Here is a 21,001-nt window from a genome sequence, read left to right on the forward strand (position 1 = left end):
TGATCCTAATATAATGTTTCAAGGGCTATATTATTAAATTTGTATTTTCCTAGCCAAAAAAAAAACACAAAAAAACACTTGGGTACTCCATACCTAAAGAGTAAAAATTACCTAGTACAAATATTTTGATCTTTACTTCATAAAATAATATGGAGGTACCAGAATAACTTCTATGCTAAGAACTTTTGAGAACTGATTCCACAAAACATCAGAGGTAAAGTGTCATTCTCAGCAAAAAAAAGATATTCATATCTACATGTGCATGCATATTCATACACACACAAACACAACATGCAAAGATGTAACAACGGGGTTCATAAGGAAACAGTTAAAGTAATTGTATTCTGGGAGAAGTAACATTTTTTAAAATATGATGCTACCTTCAATAACTTTTGTAAAGTTATTGAAAATAACTTTACAGTTATTGAAAAGCTAGAAAATACTGATTTTTTTTTTGCTACCAACAGGAAAATGAAAATATGGAAATACCAAAGATGATAACCTTAAGCTTACTAAAAAGTCAAATTCAAACTCCTTTAGGAATTTTTCAGTTAATCACAACTTTGAAGTAATATCTTCAAAGAACCAGCAAAAACATCTAAAACAAAATAAATAGGCACTAAAAAGGAAATGCTTAACTGGTTTTAATGAAGCAATGACATTGTGGGGGAGTGGGAACCAACATGTTTTTAACTGTCAAGGGACTGGTCTAGATATTTTTAGGAAAACAAAGAGGATATAACATTTGAGTTGAATCTTGCAAACAGACATTAAGACCATATAGTAAAATATTTCTGTCACACAGAAAAACTGTCATATAGCATAAATGAACATGAGATGGGGAAAAAAGGTCATTTTTGTCTTTTGTAAAGAAAGATTATCTCATTTACTTAGAATTATCTGTTTCTTTTCATGTTCTGGTTATGTCATATTAATGTGACAGGTATATGTAGGAGAAAGCTAAGAGGAAGGGATAAGGAAAGAGAGAAATGGGAGGGAAGGGAGGAAGATGGGAGAGGAAAGAGGGAGAACGAGGAAGGGAGAGACAGGAGAAAGAACACAGGGGATACATGGGGAGATGGGGTAGAAACATTTTGCCCAAAATTCATCCCAATCAATACTTGCATTGAGGGAAGCTCAGGTTTTGTAATCTGACTGCCTACCCAAATTTACTTGCAAGTCCCCAGTATAAAAAACAAAAATTTTCCCTTTTCAGTAACAATGTATTGAGGTACCCTTAGGTTCCCAGCCTAGTTCTCAAAAAAATTCAGTCCCAGGGTGGAACTGCTGTGCATTTTTATGCCAGAAATTCTTATGCTTCCAGACAAAGGTGCTTATCTTCTTCCCTCTAAGACTACATGTTTCCCCTCTCCCAAATTTGTTTCAAGAGGGTCTCTTCTCATTAATTCTATTTTTCCCCCCAGCTGGGGAGAGGAAGGTTCTGCATTTTTAGCGCCTCTCTTCCTGGCACCCATCCAGATGCACAGAGGACTGGACGGTGTAGTCTCCTTAAGAGTCTGCAATGATTTATTTTTTTTCCCCACTTGTTTAAAAATACTAAACAATAGGGATGTGCATTCTAGCAGCTAATTTTTTGCACAAGAGAGTTTTTTTCTTTACAATAAATGCCTGGAAATGGAATTGCTGGGTCAAAATGTGTACAAATGAAAACTTTTGATAATACTGGCAAATTATCTTTAAGAATATGTATCTTCCACTTTTACTCCCCCAGGTGGAGCTGCTGTATCTGGTCTGAACTAGCAACCTATTTCTAAGGGGACTTCTCATGAATTCTTACTCCTGTTCAATCCACAGAGACTCTAAGCTCACTTACCCATTAAAATCCTCTGGCAGATTTCCCCTGCGGTTAGACTAAAATCCAAAAGGTATGGAATGCCCTCTGAGGCTCAGCACCATGGCCTCACCTCAACTCCTGTGTCCCAGGCATATACCCCACTCTCCTGCTTCTTTCACTGTCTCAAGAACCCTAGGATCCTTCCTGTTCAGGGCTTCTGCAGAGCTTTTTCTCACTCTGCCTACTTCTCACCTAGTTAATTTTTACCCATTCCATCTAGATTTTTTTCCTCAACGTCTTCAGAGACCTTCCTAGTCTCAATTAGGAATTCCCAGTTCTATTCATTCACAGCCCATGTACTTTTCCTTTAAAGTGCTCAGTGCAATTTGCAAAGCACCCCCCGACCCCTCACCAAGTATAAGCTCCATGAGGGCAGGGTCCAGATGTTTTATTCATTTATATAGCCAATATCTAAGCATGTTGTCATTAACATATAGGCACTAACATAAACATTGATTATTTATTAATATCTTTAGCAGTCCTAAGGAAACCTTTAAAACCTAATGACTATTCATGTTACTTCATCTTTTTATGGTTCTTTATTTAATTATGACTAAATCTGCAAATTAGATTTTATTCAGATGAAGATTTTTTGTTGTTTATAAGTTACTCTGCAAATATACACCAAAGTGTTCTTTCTAGTCTTTTCATGATTATATAGCATTAATTCTAAAATATGTATCTTTTCATATTTTAACATCTAAATTCTGAAATGTCTCTTAACATTCAGAGCAAATGTTGCAATTAACAGATATTTTTTTCCCCTTATAATTTACAACCATTGGAATTCTCAGAATCAAACATGCCAGAAAGGAATCATTCCTACTCAGTTTGTCTCCGAAAAAAATGAAAATCAAAATGTGGAAAGAAAAACCAAGTTTTTCTACATGCTTGTATTGTTTTCTCATAATCCTAACATAACCTTCACAGATCACATAGACGTGGTTTTTATTTTTATCAGGTGTTAGTGTGTTTGTATGTATGTACATGGCAATGAATTGCCATTCAATTATTATCACAACTACAGCAGAAAATAAACACGTTTTTAAACCAAACTAATAGATAACTGCAAAGTCACTAAGAGATGAGAGCCACCTCTAACTTATGGTAGGGAAACATGTTTTAGGGAGTTGTTTCTGCCATAGTTATTATCTAGAAACACATCTGTTATTTCAACTAAAACAGCTTATATATTTCTTACTTTTAAATAATAGATAGTATTTGCAAAGCAAAAATGTGTTTTGAGAAACTGCCTTTTAAGATTTAAAAGTATAGAAACAAAGTTTTAGCCAGATAAATATGAGAAACTTTCAAGATCAGGCTTGATCTTCAGAATTCTTGTTCACTTAGGAAACATGATGTTTCTTGCTTTTTGTTTGTTTCTGAACATTCCTCAGAATGAATTTATGACTGACCTAGATTTTCGAGGACCTTTCCATCTTGAGGTTGGGTGTGTAATCAATCCTAGACCCTTTCCAGACCTACAGACTTAACCTGCTAAAAATGGGGTGCTTCAATTGCCCCTTCTCAGGAGAGCCAGTTGGTCCTCCTTTTATCTGACCAGTGTGGTACCACCATTGTTGACTGTACTGTTTCACCTGTAGGTCTCCCCTCTCTTCTATAAGATCGTTTTTCTTCTAGGTCTGAGTCTAATCATCTTACTAATCTCATAGTACCATCAACGAGACCCTTTTCCTGGAGTGCCTTAAATACCAACCACTGCCCTGTTCTTGTAGCACTACAATTCTTCTTAAGTTCACCAAGGCATTTCACACCTGTCTTCGCAGGTAAAAAATTTCCCCCCTTGTCAGGAATACCCTTTGCTACCTCATATGCCTTCAGTAAAGAACTTCCTGTCACTGTTCTATGGTGACTAGCTACTCCTTCCCAGAATGCTAAAGATTAACTGTAATAGAGTATTAAAATAAAGTATATGTTTTATGTATCTGTCTCCCTCATCACATTGGGAGATCTTACAAGACAGGCTGTATCTTATTCTTTTTTTTATCATCAGTGCCAAATGTTCCTGTACAGCCCAAAAAAGGTATTCCCTTTCTGGGAAGCCTACCCAGCACAGCCACCTCCCTTCTAATACTGAGGGCATCTTGCTTTGTACATATGAACCCATCCCACAGTCTGCAGTTGGCTGGTCCAAGAATGCACGTCAGTGGAAAGACCCTCTATACTAAATCGTATTGTATATTTTAGATCTCCTCTCTTTGAGAATTTAAAAGATACATGGTAAGAGTTACTGCAGGAAGAATGACATTAAAGAGGAAAAGAGCCAGATAGTAAGTAAAAGAATGAGACAGAAATAGGGTGAAGAGAAATCTTTGTCAGAAGATGTAGTTAACAATGGAAAGTCAATAAAAGTAAACCTAAGAGTTGTTCCTGGGTACCTTCGCATGCAAACAGACAACTAGTGCTACATGTAACCATCCTGGGCAATGAATGCCTAGGTTCCAGGGGCCATTCGCACATGCTGCAAGGAGGAAATGCCTCTGTGGATTCTTTACTTTGGAAAGAAATACACCCTAACATATGTCTGTTCTGTGCTACCCCAAAGAGCCTAAAATACTAGTTCTATACAATGCCTAGCACAAAGAAGACACTAACCCTTGAAAATGGAATCCTACCAAGTGCCCTGTAATTTTTTTTAAAGAAAGTTATTTCTTAAATGGTTCACCTTTAGCAAGGAAACACCTAGTGAAAGGGAGAAATAACTGCCAGATTGTATCATAGCAGAAAGGGTTAAAAGTTACATGCCAGACAAGGTACTAGGTACTTTACATGTATGAACTTTCTTCATCTTCTCAACAGTCCTATGAGGTCATTACCATCTGTGGCTTGGAAAAGCTAGGTCAGACAGCTGGTAAGTGGGTAGCAGGACCAGGATTCAAATCCCTATAGGTATGACCCTAAAGCATGTGCTCATCATTGCTACGACTGGTCACTGTCAAGTCTGATTTGTTATTAAAACATTAGCAGAAAATTAAGCCCCTATATCTCACCATGCACAAAACTCAATTCAAAGTGGATCAAGGACCTAGGAATTAAATCAGAGATACTTGCATCTAATAGAAGAAAAAGTCAGCCCAAATCTCCATTATGTCAGATTAGGTCCCAACTTAATAAGACTCCTATAGCACAAGAATAAAGATCAACAATCAATAAATTTAGTTTGGATGGATCCAAACTAAAAAGCTTCTTCTCAGCAAAAGAAACAATCAGTGAGGTGAACAGAGAGTCTACTAATTGGGAACAGATTCTTACCACATGCACATCAGATACAGCACTAAGCTCCAGAATATATAAAGAACTCAAAAATCTTAACACCAAAAAAAAAAAAAACAAAAAAACAAATAACCCCATCAATAAATGGGCCAAGGAATTGAACAGACACTTCTCAGATGATGATATACAATCAATCAACAAATATATGAAAAAATGTTCAACATCTCTAGTAATACAAACCAAAACTACTCTAAGATTTCATCTCACTCCAGTCAGAATTGCAGCTATCAAGAATATAAACAACAATAAGTGTTGGTGAGGATGTGGGGGAAAAGGCACACTCATACACTGCTGGTGGGACTGCCACCTCCCTTCTAATACTGAGGGCATCTTGCTTTGTACATGTGAACCAATCCCACAGTCTTCAGTTGGCTGGTCCAAGAATGTGCGTCAGTGGAAAATCCTTGGAGAATCCTTGGAAAACAGGGAATGGAACCACCTTTTGACCCAGCTATCCCACTCCGTGGTCTGTACCCAAAGGACTTAAAAACAGCATACTATAGGGACACAGCCACATCAATGTTTATTACAGCACAATTCACAATAGCTAAACTGTGGAACCAACCTAGATGCCCTTTAGTAGATGAATGGATAAAGAAAATGTGGTGTATATATACACACAATGGAATATTATTCAGCATTAAAAGAGAATAAAATCATGGGATTTGCAGGTAAATGGATGGAGTTGGAGAATATAATGCTAAGTGAAGTTAGCCAATCCCAAAAAACCAAATGCTGAAATATTTCTCTGATTTAAGGATGCTGATTCATAATGCTGCGGTGGGGGGTGGGGGAAAGGGGAAGGAGAAGATTAGATGAACTCTAGATAGGGCAAAGGGAAAGGAGGGGAAGGGAGGGGGCATAGGGGTAGGAAAGACGTACATGTATGAAGACACAAAGGATGTGACTCTACTTTGTGTACAACCAGAGATATGAAAAATTGTGCTCTATATGTATAATATGAATTGTAATGTATTCTGTTGTTATATATAACAAATTAAAAAAATTTTAAAGGTTTTTAAAAATGGGAAAAAAAATTAGACATCTATGCTGATCTCTATTGATAATCACACAAACAAGCTTTAAAAGGTTTTACAATGTGACAATTTTACTACTCAAATTAAAGAAGCACATTAATTATTTTCATTATTAGAAAAATTCTTTGTTATAATAGGAGCAACTAAGACTATAGTGATCAAATAAAACCATTCTGGACATTAATAGAATTTAACCTCAGCATAAATAAAGATTTTCCTTACAGTCTTGAATCTGGGTAACTCTACACAGAGAAAATTTTTGATTCTTGGGACTGCCAAAGAATCTCAAGGATTTACTGGATTACTTGGGGCAGGCACAACTGAGAGCCACCTGAGAAGTCCTCCTACCAGCAGGAACTCATATACTACCAAACTTCCAAGCTTTGTTACCCAGGAGAGAGGACAGCAAGGGAGGAACTAAGTTCCAGATCAATACCAGCCCACCATGACACCCTTCATATAAGTTTCCAGGTAAAAAGTAAAAAAGGAGGAACGACTCAGGTAAGGATGGGAACAGCATGACAAGCCAAAAGGGCCGGCAACCAACTACCACAGGGTTAGCTCAGTCAATTCTCACTAGACAAGACTCTTACTATCCCATCGCACAGATGAGAAAAGACAAGGGAAATTAAGTTACATGCTCCAGGTGATAAAGCGTTTATGTAAAAAATACAGAATTTAAACTCAGATCTGAGTGCCTTTGCAGTCTCTTTCACCTACAGGACAAAAAGAAAATGAGCATTTACAAGTGTTTGAAATCTGTTGACCTAGGCAAACAGGAAAACAAAAGTAAAACTCTGTATCTCAATACACTGAGACAATTCTGTTTTCCAGTAAGATGCACTATCATTGGTTGTTGGCTTTTTCCTCCTTCTGAGCAAGAAGGATAAAACCACTGCCATCTTTAAAATATGCAACACTTACAACACAGATAAGTTTGCATAATAACTAACAGTATATAAAAAATGGCTCACATTATGACATTAGTTCCCAAAATATTTTATTCCAGTTTACTCAGTGATGCTTGACCTTGAGAGCTAAAGATGACACAACTCCTATTTATTTATGAGAAACAGACCTACTTTCCCCTGTATAGAATAAACGTCCTCTCAGCACAACAAAGAACTATTAATTTCTTAATGTGGATATAGCACAATATAATCAGTTTTATAACGTCTTTACACCAGAAATCTTTATGAGGGACACCATTTCTTAGCATTGCTTACAAACCTCTCTGTTTAGTCCTTTGAGGGGTACAGAGTACTCTCTCAAAATTCTCCTGTTCTAATTAATGATAAAATGTCAAAAACATGGAAGAGAAATAACAAAGAACATAATTATAAACAACAAACATAATCAGTTTCATATCACCTCAGTGATATAATATATATATATTTTTCCGTTTCTTTTTCTTTTTTTTGATGATGCTGGGGATTGAACCAAGGACCTTGTGTATGCAAGGCAAGCACTCTATCAACTGAGCTATATCCCCAGCCCCACATCTCAATGATTTTGATTGATTTACATTTATAAAACATTCTAAATTGCCATACATGTACTATAAATTCATTTATAGTATAGATTAGTTTCATAGATTCGTTTCTATTAAAATATCACCCCATTTGAGTTTTAAAGTAATCCACACCAAGAATTACAGGATTTCTGGAAAGTAAAACATGGTATAGGAATGTAAAGACTATGTATGAAATTAACTAAAACCAAAATAATGGACAATCACACTGCAAAAACCCATTCACTAGGCAACCTAGATGAGGAAAGGATAGTGCTTTGAGAGCATGGCCTTTTCCTGTCCTGTCCTGCAGCTATCAACCCAGCACTCAGAGCAACAGGTGCCAGTAGCTGCTATCACTCCTAATCAACAAAGATCAAGGCACTAACATACATAATGGACACACACAGCCCTTAACAACCTGTAACTTCTACCACCAATAGTGCCTTTGGGATCATGTAAACAAATTCAAAGAGAATGAGGAGGATATTCAAAAGGTTTTCCAACTTCTAAATTAGTAAGTAATGCGTGTAAGTCTGCCCAAGTCTCCCTTTAGAAGCAAGTAAATCTGTATTTTAACTGTGTAGTTCTTCTATACCATGTGTTCTTGAGTTAGAAATGTATGAATATATTTAAAGCAACTGACATTCTACCGAGTACTGAATAAACTCCAAGGGATTGCTAAGTACATTATTACTGGTAAAATTCAAACTCTGATACAAACTTCACACACTATTAAAACTACAAAATAATATGCACATAAAATATTGCCAACTACAGACCAGGGAACTATTATGATGAGTAGAGGGCATGTTATTTAGAAAAAAACTTTAGTTTGTCTAAGGGATTGCATTTTGAAAGCTACTCAAGAATATTTTATGATTAAAACATATCTTTCTTAGAGCTGAGGTTGTGGCTCAGTGATAGAGCAGTTGCTTAGCACACGTGAGGCACTGGGTTTGATCCTCAGCACCACATAAAAATAAATAAATAAAATAAAGGTATGTATCTATACCTTTTAAATATTAAAAAAGTATCTTTCTTGATCACAAATATTCATAGGAATGTTTAAAAAGGATTTTGAAAATTCCCTTGCAGCAAAAGTAAATCTGTAAAATTAGCAGACAAACATTTTGGTCTATTTCAATACCCTCCAAGGTTACAGAGATATTTATTACAACACCAAGGCTAGACTTCAGTGTGGACATAGTTATACACAAGTAAATGTTATCACACTAAAAGAGCTGTACTCCCTGAGCTCAAAATCAGATGAATAAAAAAATTCAAAAATATTTTCTAAATCATCTCTTTACACCTATCTAGTCCCAGAAAGAAAATAAGCAGGAATGCAAAAGTTTGGCTAAAGTGTTTCCTTGGTATACCCATGTCCCTTGGAAATGTAACTGAAGATTCTATTAAAAACTATCATTCAAGTTATTAATGTGTCACAACAATCTAATGTGTACAACTGATGACATCACTGAACAATGGAACTGGAATGTTCTATCCAAATCTAGAAAAAGAATAATTCTTCCCTCTAAATGTATTGATAGATGAATATAAAAACCAACAAATTCAGACAACTATGTATACTGTCAAGTCTTGAGAACAATCATATGTACTCACAGGTTGAACAAATGTCAAAATGAAACAGAAGTTAAGACTTGCCAGGAGGAAAAGATAACAGTGAAAAGCCAAATATACATCTGAAATTAGGGTGGGGTGTGTGTGGTATAGCTACCCAGACAGTTAAGAATAGAAGATGACTGGTAAAATTAGTAAGAATTTCAAGGAAAATTAAGAAAGAATAATCAAGTTTACTAACTTGAATAATTAAGTTAGTTTGGTAATGAAATGAAGATCCTGGAAGACTAGAAATTTGAGATCAGTTAAGATTATTAAAAAAAAAAATCAGCTGAGCAGAAAAAGCAAGAAGTGAGGGCAGATATCTTTTCAGGTTAACACCCCTTCTGTATGGGCATAAAAGAAAAAAAAAACAGTTAAAGTGGAATTTTCAGTTCTATAGAATTTCAATTCTACAGGAGCCTATGGATGCAAGTTCAATCAAAATTGATGACGTGTCAGAAACTGTGAACTAATAAAATTTCTGTTGGTAATATTATATAGACAAGTAGGAACTATAAAAATGGTCAGAATTGCATAGAAATGAGTGGCAATTTTTTAAGATTTGTCATCTCATGAAATATATGAAAATCTTAGAGACGGAAAAACATGTTGTTCCACTATCAGTGATAGACAAAAGAAATGAACTGTAAAGTTACTGTCTGTCTCTGGAATATTTACTTCTTAAATAAATATTTTTTCAAAAATATTTTTCTCACTGATCAAAGTAATCACTTCTACACTACATCTTCTATTCACATCTTCTCACCCAGGAACTCAGAAAATCTGTTGGGTTTAATACGATCAATTGTCTGAGAGCCAATGTGTTTTGAGAGCATTTGAGATCAATATGGTCTAATTTCCCATTTGTTCTTTTTCAACAAAAGCCCATAGAAGCCTGTACTTTTTTGATACTCATTGCTAAAAATTTCAGTTTATTTCTTCCTTTGCTGTGTACTTGATAGCTGACAAAGAATCTTTAGAAATCTTTGGGAGAAAAAAATGGATGTTGTGAGCATCCTCTTCCTTAATTGTTGAACAAACATCAGTAAGTAAGGAAAAGGATGCTCATTTTTTTTTTTCTCCACAGTATTTGGCTAAATGTGTACTTCCTTTCAAGAATTCCCCTTTTGTGCTACTTGACAAATATAGGGCTGGGAATGTCTACATGACAATGATGAACACACCTAATGAGAGCTCATACTCCACTAGAGAAGCAGACTGGAACTCCCAACACTGCTACTACTAATGCAGGGCAGTTATTAGCCAGGCGACCTGTCACGTTCCACGTTCTGCTCTTTATACTGGAACCCTGGCACAGCGCACGTGGCACAGTGTAGGCAACTGACAGAAAAGATGGCTGCTCTTTTAACATTTTGGTTTGCATCAAAAAGATATCAAGTCAGTGCTCTGGTGTATGTTTTTTTCCTTGGAATTTTCTCCAAATGTGTGTGAAAACCTTTTTACCGTATCAATTTTCTTTGAAGAAATGTGAAGTCTAGTTTAAGCATTCTTCTAAGAGGTCAAATAAAAAGGCTACTAACAGGGGAAAGCTGTCTATTACTGCACACACTTTTCTCCCAGCTATTAAGCAAAGTGGTTTAAATATGTAACAGTTGAGGGAGTATTTTCTGTTAATAAAACCCTTTACTTGGTTTAACTGGCCTCCAAATAATAATTAATGAGAAAGAGGGGATATCACTGAATTAGAAATCAAGTTCTCTTAACAGCTTTTGCTAGCAGAATGACTTCTTTCAAAACTCTGTGGAACAGTTAGTACCTATACTACTTCCTTCTGGCTGGTGGAAAGGTATATGAGCTGGGTTGCTCAGAATGAGAAAAAATAACTTCCTGACAAATGCAGTTTTTCTTCTCTATGTTTTTAATGCTAGTAAACTACTCCATCCAATGAATGCTGGCACACCAAGCATGTATAAGCCTTGCACTGGGCAAGAAAATAAACAAAAAGATAAATAAGACAGGGCTCCTAACCCTCCAGACGGCTTATTTTAACAGAAGTAAGAAAGGATAAGCCATGGTTTCTATGACAGTATTTAAAATACCACAGATAACCACAATAGGAACACACCATTGCTAATTTTCTCAAGGGGACGTATGGAAAGATCCACAAGGGAGGTAAGTCCTGAATATGTGTAAAAAACAGGGCTGGCAGGCATGGTACTGGTGATGGCTAAAAGAAGATATTCTAGGTGGAAGATAAGTTTGGCAAATATATTCTATACTATGAAATCTCTTAAGAATCTGCATATTAAAAACACTAGCTAAAATGCAGCTGGGTTTATTTATTGTGGGACATCTCAGAGTCTCTAATAAAGATCTATGTGCATCATGAGTCACACTTGTGTGGCATGAAGTCCTTTTTCAGCAGGATACCTTTGCTAGAGAACACACTGAAAACAAATCTGTAGTGGATCTTCTCTGCAGACTCTCTGACTCCAATAAGTTAATATTTCTAAGAAGAAAAATCCAAAGAAACTAACACCAGCAGTCTTAATTTAAGACTTCTTAAGTATCACAAAATTCAGTATGCCATCGTTGCAATTAAGACTCAAAAATGCAAAATATTGGGAGAAAAGATTATTTGAGAGTCAGTCAGCAAGACAGGTAGTCTCCTGGTATGAATCTACCTAAATGAAGTAGGTGCCAGACACTGGAATTTGGTTGAGGCCAGAATTTGTCACAAAGATTTACCCCTGGCCCAGTCTACTTCCTCTCTGCCAAGACTCAGGTCTTGCACAAAGACAAAGAAGCTGTGAGCAAAAAAACTTGATGAGGGCTGGGGTTGTGGATCAGTGGTCAGCGTTTGCCTAGCATGTGTGAGGCACTGGGTTCAATTCTAAGCACTGCATATAAATAGATAAATAAATAAATGATCTATAGACAAAAAAAAAAAAAAAACCTTGATGAATGATTTTCTGCAAAAATCTCTAGATGGCTACAAGAAAACCTCAGACCATAAAATTTTAAAAGGGAGTGGAGAATGACTCTCATTTCATTGCAAGTGACCCTAAGACCCTAGGTCTCTGGTACAGCAGGACATTCACACATCTTCAGCACTGATAGCAGAGTCACGGGCAGTGACTGATCTGACAAAATCAGCATCAGTACCTGGCAGAGGCAGCAAGACCAGTGCAATCAGAAGGAGCGATGGCTATGGCTGAGGATGCAGTGCTGCTCAAGAAAAGGCGACAGGCAACTGAACACAGCTGTTCACCAGCAGAGTAAGACCTGACACTGGGGACTTGAGGAAGCAGTTTGTGTGTGGACAGGGGTGGGGGGACTGCTGGGGGAATGGGGAGACTGCTTGCAAAGGTGCTGATGGGGCACAACCACCCAGACCAGGAAAATCTGGGTAGCTTCCATCAAAATGACCTCATTTTAAGGCTAGAGTCCATGAGGAAATTTAGGTTGTACACACAACAAAACCAAAAGAGCTTCTTAGTCAACAGAGATCATATAACTTTTGAAAGACACGGTCCTAGGATGGGGCAGCAAAGGTAATAAGTCATACCACATATATAACCAAAAAATGTGATCAGGGACATGAGCTCTGGAGCTAGACTGCCTGAATTTAAATTCAAGGTCTGATATTTACTAGCTGTGTTGACTTAGGATAAGTTATTTAATTCTCTGTCAACTTCCTGACTGTTAAATGGGGATAACAGTACCTATCATATAAAGTGGCTATTACACATAAATGAGTTTATGTGCAAAGTACTTAGAAGAAAGTTAACTTTCATATTTGCTCCCATTAACTTATTCTGTAAAATGGGTTAATAATAGTTAATACCTTGTGACTCACTCACAAGGGGCTACGACCTGTTATAAGCCCTTTGGATGTAGTTCTCACCCAAGTTTTAAAATGAATGAACTTGGATGAATGCTTACAGCAGTGTCAAGTAAATGGAAAGGACACCACAAATGTAATGACAACTCTTATTATGGTTAAAGATGCCCTTTGTGGAGTACCTCCTATGCTAGGTGCTGTCCTACAGTGGCTCTAGGTCTCACCAAGGACACAAAGCGACACTCTTCATCTTCACTGCAAGGATAAACTCTTACAGAAAGATTAAGTAGCTTAATTAAATAGCCACACTAAGTCCTGGGTTTCAAAACCAGGTGTCTCCAGCTTCAAGGTCCTGTCCTTGTACCCTATACTGTGCTGTTTCATTTCTTCTAATGCTATTTGTTATTTGAAAAACAGATGAAAGCAATATAACAACTATTTTTTTCTGGTTTGGGAAAGTAACTATCAACTAGAGATGTATGGAATGTGAAGATTGTTGAACAGACTGCCTCTTGGCCACCAAGGGAGGAAACAGGTTGGTCAGTCTGAACATTATGATTCATATATTACCACCAATATACAGATGCTGTATCCTTGCTCTAAAGATAAGAGTATAAAAAATATAAAGCTTAATAGGAACCACAAACTCCCTTTAACTGTTAAATCTGGGGAGTACTTCACTTTTTTATTTTTATATTTTTGTATAAAACATTCTTTGCCACTCCTCTATTCCAGTGGCTCCCAACGTTTTCAAATGTGAAAATGCTTTATTCACATTATTGCTACCATCTACACAGTAGCTATGTAATCTACAGACCCTTTGTGATAACTCAGGCTAAGAAATACTGCTATATAAACTTTTAGATTCAGTACTAATATTCACTATTATGAAAGCAATCCAAACTTAATTACTATATGGGATGAGAAATATTTATATAAAAGACTATCAAAGCTCTCTCAGAAAGACCATACAACTAAGGGAACATTTAAGAAAGTAGGACTTAAAGGTTGTCTTACACTGAAAACATTATCTCTTTTAATCTGTTTGTCTCTCTCTTTTAATAAATGTGCTACAGCTGGGCTCGGTGGTGCATGCCTGAAATCCCAGGTACTCAGGAGGCTGCAGTAGGAGGACGGCAAGTTTGAGACCAGCCTCAGTAACTTAGTCATACCCTGTCTGAAGACAAAAATAAAAAGGGTTGGAGATATAGCTCAGTGGTAGAACCCCCCTGGGTTCAATCCCCAGTACTACAAAACAACAACATGCCACAAATTTATTTTCCTTAAGATACATAACTGTTTTCCATATTGAAGTGATGAGTCAGAAGAAATAAAGTAGTGGCCTGAAATGAGAAAGGAAGCATGTCCACCCTCTGACAGAGCCTTGGTTCAGTTGTGCTGATGTCTGAAAATAACTCCTGGGGCCAGGGCTTACTATAGCCACACAGCCTACTTTGCTTATGATCTGGAATAACAATAAGAAATGCTTAATCTGTGTCAAGTCACAGAAATTATGGTTCGAATTTTTTTTTTAAAGGAAAAAAGCTGGGATACAATGTTAATAAGAGTAATAGTCGCCTTTTGAGTGCTAATCCAAAAACATAATTATTGCAAAATATTTTTGCTTCTGTATTATTAAAACCTATAAAAACTTACAGAAAACATTTTCTATTTAGTCACTTAACATTCATTACTTAATTAACATGAGTAGATGTCACTGCAAGTTGGATTTTAAACTGAGGGGAAAAAGGTGACTAACCTTTGGTTAATAAGATCTAGTGTTCAGGACATAAGCTTGTCATATTTGTCTTAAAAACATAAACATCTTATGTGGAATGAATTCTAATACATTATACGTTGTTTTTAAAAATCAGGCTATAGAATATAGCCCATGAATAATAATCTGAATATATCAGCAAATATAAATCAATTTAGCATACAGAATATCTTCCTTAAAAAATCATTTTATACTTGCATAGTTCAAAAAACAAGTAAACAAGCAGGAGATGACTGATAAGTTAATAAATTGCAATAAATTAAGCCACATCACCAAAAATGTGCCAATATATTGCAAACAATGGCAATGTAAAATTCTAAAATAATATACTTTAATCCTGATGCTGATGTGTTTGCTAGTGTTTATGTTCTCAACTTCTCACTGATGAGATAATATATTATTGCTAAAAACTTCCTAAAAAGCATCATATAGATCATTCTGAAGTACGTATTTGGATTTGCAATTGGATCAAACAATATCTGAACTAATATTATCCCCCAGGAAACTGAGGTCTCCCCAGTAGATCCTGGCCAATGTCATATGTTCCTCAATCCTCTTCAAGTACTCCTTGGACTAGTTCATTTCCTCCTGGTCATTTGCTAACCTACTCCCACTTACTGTGTTCATATGGCCAGCTTAAGATACAACAAACAAAAAAATGTTTGAGCCAGGGAGTACATTAAAATGATAGGAAGGTTTTGAAACTTGCCAAGTACTAAATCAGGCTAACATTTAGGTTTTGTTTCTACACCTGTTTTTGGAAGCATAAACTCCCTCGAGAGTCCTACCCACCCTATTTGATTCACTGGAAGATGGTCTCACTGTTGGCACAAGCAACCTACTGGAGTTAATTTTAGTACCCAGTTAGAGAAACTAAGAATTCAAAGTAAACAGAAGATTCTAGGAATCAAAAATGAGGGAAGAAAAAAATATTCAGTAGATGGCACTCTTACTTTAGAAATGTCCCTTAGGCAATTACTAATAGCAGAGATGTCTGCCCACTATTCACTTGAAAGAGAAGGCACATTAACCCCTACCTCCTGTCCTAAATAAAGTATGCATCAGTCTTCTCAAATAATGTCTTCCTCTTTGCAGTGGGCCCCTGGAGTTGCTCATAAATATGCCAATTTCTTTTCATTATAGTAAAAACAACAATTTAGTAGGACCAAATTGCATCTACTTTACAATGGCAGGTTTTGACTTATAAAACATCTGGTATATGCTTCAAAAGCCTGTCATCATAACCATTTTGTACTTTTAATGATTTCAGATACAAAAGAACAATCTGAATGGAAATGGGACAAAGAACTACATTTGTAATATAGAACTTGTATTACTCCTGTTTAAAACATGAGAACAACTTGTTTTCCTAAGCATGTACATGAATATTCCTTTTACTGAGAAAAACGGATTCATTCACTACCATTCTGGCTGACAGTGAATCAAAGTTACAAACCTTAAAACATTAAAAATGAAACACGAAAACAAACTGACAGCTAATAAAATGTGAGTTTACCTAGCACACACAAGAAGTGAAAAATACAACTCCACAATTTGCTTGATTTTCTTTGGGCACTACCCTTGGTCTTAATAGCCCATAGGTCCCACCTTATTACACAAGCTGAAGGGTCAGTGCTAATTGGGAGAACCTGTCCCTGGTGCCTCCTCCACAGGCCTCCCCCACACTCCCCAACATAGTGAAGGGAATTTTCCTCAGTTCTCATTCAGCAAACAGCGGCCAGCACCCTCTTGACTGTGAGATCTTGAGGATGTAAAGAGGTCTCAACCTTATGTCCCTTGCCCTAGCAGAAAGCTTGGCATAAGAGAGGTATCAATAAAGAGATGTTGAATAAATGAGTGGAATGAGCTTTCCCTTTGGGCTATGTTTTTACTTGAAGGCAAGGTTTGTCTTACTCATCTTTCACTCCAGTAGAACTGACTCTCATATGCTCGGTATTTGTTCATGGAAGGCTGTAAGGAAGTCATGCATTTCCAACAGAAGCCTCCAAAAACCAGAAAGGTCTCCAAGTCATAAACAAGTTTCACTGAGGCCTCTGTATAAACCAAGCATGTGCCATTAATCCTGCGGGCACCGTAAGAAGAGAGAAGAGCTTTGACACCAGTCTTAGGGAAAATGAGATTCCTTTCCCAGGAAAACACTAAGACATGGTTAGTAAAAGAAGCTAAGAACCATGAGTCTAGATCATTTTTATTTCAGTGAAAAACTTTCCCATAGCTTTGGAACATACCCATGTCTGTAATTTTGTTAATGACTGTTGATTTTCTTGTGGTTAAGTGGGAATACAAAGCCTTGAAGAAAACCCCCAAAGACTTTGCCTGGAAAGGGAGAGGCAGAAGCCATGAGATTACATCCAACTAGGGAAGCAACCTGGGAGAAAGAAAGGGAACTAACTCGGAGGGCCTGTGCTTCATGTGTCGGGGAAACGGCGACTGTCAGAATCCAGAATTCAGATTCCTCATACCTGGATTCTCCTATTTTGGAGAACACAGCTGGCAGGATGCATTTGAAACCACAGTGTAAACATGAAAGATAGAGCTTCTATCTCTAGAGTGTTGATTTTCACTCCAAGATTTGCAAAGGGGTACACAGGGAAGGTTTTATGTTAAAAAATACAAATAAATTAAGATAAACCATGAAACCTGAATCAATTTTGTTCACTATTCCAAGTAAGCATTATAAGATAAACTGGACACATGCACATTAGCCATGCCTCTATGGCTATCCTTCCAAGGAAGCCTATCAGTATGCAAGAGAATAAATAGTTATCTACAGGGTTATTTCTAAATAGATCCTAAATTATTTTTCTAAAAGGCAATTATTTTAAAACTTTGATATTATTATTGCTAAGGAAATACTCTTGGATCAACCCCATCCCCAGGTATGTTGCCACACCTATGTTTCAACACCAAAGTCTAAGCTGACCAAGGTAAAATGTGGAGAGCGGCAGTATCTCTATGAGGTAACTAAAAGGGACAATTAAATGACTAAACAAACTGGGTTAGAGATGGTCACTTTAAGGGAAGTATTCACTTCAAATACCCAAGCCAAGTTCATAGAACAGGGGAAAAAATCATGCAAACAGAAACTATGCAATACTTTAAATTTGTTGAGTTACGCCACAAACTATAACAGTTAATTTAAACAATGAGAAAACTTCTCTGTACATACTTCAGGTCTCAGAATCATGGCAATCTTTTCATCAGACTGGCTTCCTATTAACCATCTATCAACCCCCCCCTCTGATCCTCCCTCTCGAGAAATGTGTTTCAGAAAAGAATGCTGACTACTTTAACAACACATAAAACTTCCTATTCTCTTTGCTCCATCTCTTTAGCTCTTCCTGTTTTAAGAATAAACAACCAAACAACCCCCTAAATACTTTGTCTTTGTGAACTATTGGGCTTCCAATTCTTTCTCCCTCTTCTTCCAGGCTTCTGCACCTACCTTTCATCCCACCCACTCTGGTTACTCCACTCAACTACTCTGTCTTGAGACAGTCACCACACCCTTTGTACCCCTCCTCCAGTGGCACTGCTACTGCTGACAGCTGGCTCCTTGGGAAAAAACTGTTGGCCCACCTTGTCTATGTCTCCTGCTTGGCAATTGTCTCAGGCCTCTCTGTGGGATCCTCTCCCCTATCTTCCAGGAAATACTGGCTCTTTCGGAGGAATCTGAGCTAACATTTCCCTGCTGCCCTTTCAACGGTATGGAACAAGTCTGGGCCAACCTATCAAGGAATTATGACTGCCAACAGGAACCATCCATGTGCTTCTCGACCCTCAGCACTTGTGCCAGATTCTGAGCAATCCATAGTTCAACTAAGCAAAGGTTCATTAGAGATAAATATATTAGAAGCCATGAAACAATCCTGAAGGTGAAATTACTATTGATGTAAAATTAAGCATATTCTACTTTAAACTAATTATTTTCATTCATCAAGATATCTTCATATGCAGCAGCACCCACAAGAATACTATCCAATCCAGGTAGAGCCTACACTATACCTGAGTTTTCCTCAAGGGTTTCTCATTAAACTAGCTGTAAGTAATCAATAACTAGGTAGAGATCACAAGAACTAAACTCTCGTGTGACCTCCCCAACTCCAGCTTTTACTTGGGACCAACTCAGTTCCCAGCACAGTACAAACATATAATAAAAGTATGTCAATTAACACACATTGAATTGAAGTGATAGTGTTTCTCATACACACACACACACACACACACATATATATATATTTAGGTGTAGTTGGACACAATGCCTTTATTTTATTTATTTATTTTTATGTGGTGCTGAGGATCAAATCCAGAGCCTCGCACGTGCTAGGTGAGTGCTCGACCACCGAGCTACAACCCCAGCCCCATAGTGTGAGTTTCTATAAGCAGTTCATTTATAAGATTTATGGGATGGCAAACACATTACTATTATCATTGAAAAAAAACAATATGATGCAATGTCAGAGACACAGTTCTGGGCAAAGATATTTATCTTGCCTTGAAGGACACTTCAGTTTTACCTGAGTGCCCTTTTTATACTTAAACTCAAAGGTAATCTCCTTTATGTGTTGGGAAGACAGATTACTGAATTCTCCCAGAGCCACTAAGCTCTTTTAATTATCAAAGAAGATGCCTGCTAACACAAAATAAAGGTCTCACGCTTGATAAGCAGGCAGTCCTAGTAGAGAACAAACCTCAATACAAGAATAAATGAATTTAAGCCCATTTAGGCACAACATTATATAGTAGATACTGGTGTTAGATACCACTGTCTCTACTACTCAAATTAGTAAACAGTCTTTACCAATTATTAAAATACTACTTCAGTGCTGCTTAAGTCAGAAATGAACTTAAATTTAAAATCACTGGAAATGAAAATCAGCTAGTCTCCCTGGCCTCCATGACACTTTAATAAAGAGCTCTACTAGCTACAGCTAAATGGAAAGAAAGAAATTTCAAAATGCCCAAGGAAGCAAAGGAAGCTTCCAGAGAGTATGTACAGGACACTCAGGTGGGAGATGAGAGATGGCAGGAGAGGAACTATATATGGCATACAGTAGCAGGTCAGCAGTTGTCACACTCTCCCTTACCACCTAACCTTCTGAATTATTCCCAACAACCATGAAACAGGAAGGATGCTAGGTGAGTCAAAGTCTGGACAAGCACTTGGTAAAGGGTAAAGTGTTCCATAAGTGTTAGCAGTTACTCTTTTAATGCATGTAGTATACACCCTTCTCCCATTCAGCTGGCAAAAATATGTGGTTAAGGAAATTTAACCATATTTGTAGTCTGGATCCTGGTCTTCAGCTTGGCACAGTAAACATGCTGAAATCTAAATTTATTTGTGTTTACAACTTGCCTTATTTTTAAAAAAATTTACATAACAACAAAAAATGTTAAAATGTTTTGCTGATGCTTCCTATGTTTTGGAAGATATAAACAGGTACCTTAAAAAGTCATCACTAGATATGGTTTTGATTTCATCATATACTGTATGAGGAAGAATGGATAAAAGTTAAGTAAAGGAAATTAATAATTTTCAAGACAAGATTATGAATCTCATGTTCTGCTGAGAGCCACGGCCGAGTCTGTATGGCCCCTGGCATTTTGCCAACAGTATTGATTGACAGGCGAGGCATTACTATCCGCCTCTGCCGCAACTTTTGTGAAAATGTGTAGCTTCTTCTAGTGTAGAGAAAATATGTATGTCATGTGTAGTTTTATCTGCTAAATCGTTGCCCAAACTAAGGGCTCCAGGCAATCCTGTATGTGCTCTGATATGTCCTATAAAGAATGGATCTTTTCTGTCCCAGATTAGACTTTGTATAGCAGAAAACAAAGAGAAAACAGTAGAGGAAGGGGAAATCCTGCCAGCATCTTCAACATTCTAGCAATGTGTTTTTATCTTTGTGTGCTAACAATACATCATCCATATAGTGAAATATTTGTAGTTTAGGATTTTGATTTCTAAGTGGCTGGATTGCTTTGTTAACATAAATTTGACACATAGTTGGGCTGTTAGCCATCCCTTGAGGGAGTACTTTCCATTCATATCTCTGATCAGGACCTTCATGATTCA

General features: G+C 36.9%; 1 protein-coding gene across 4 annotated transcripts in view; it reads right to left on the reverse strand.

The window, feature by feature from the left end:
* Positions 1-21,001, reverse strand: part of Map3k1 (mitogen-activated protein kinase kinase kinase 1) — a 76,504-nt gene that overhangs the window by 35,469 nt on the left and 20,034 nt on the right. The window lies entirely within an intron of this gene.

The sequence above is a fragment of the Marmota marmota genome, unplaced genomic scaffold (genome assembly GCF_001458135.2).
Source record: "Marmota marmota marmota unplaced genomic scaffold, marMar, whole genome shotgun sequence".
Classification (NCBI taxonomy): Eukaryota; Metazoa; Chordata; class Mammalia; order Rodentia; family Sciuridae; genus Marmota; species Marmota marmota.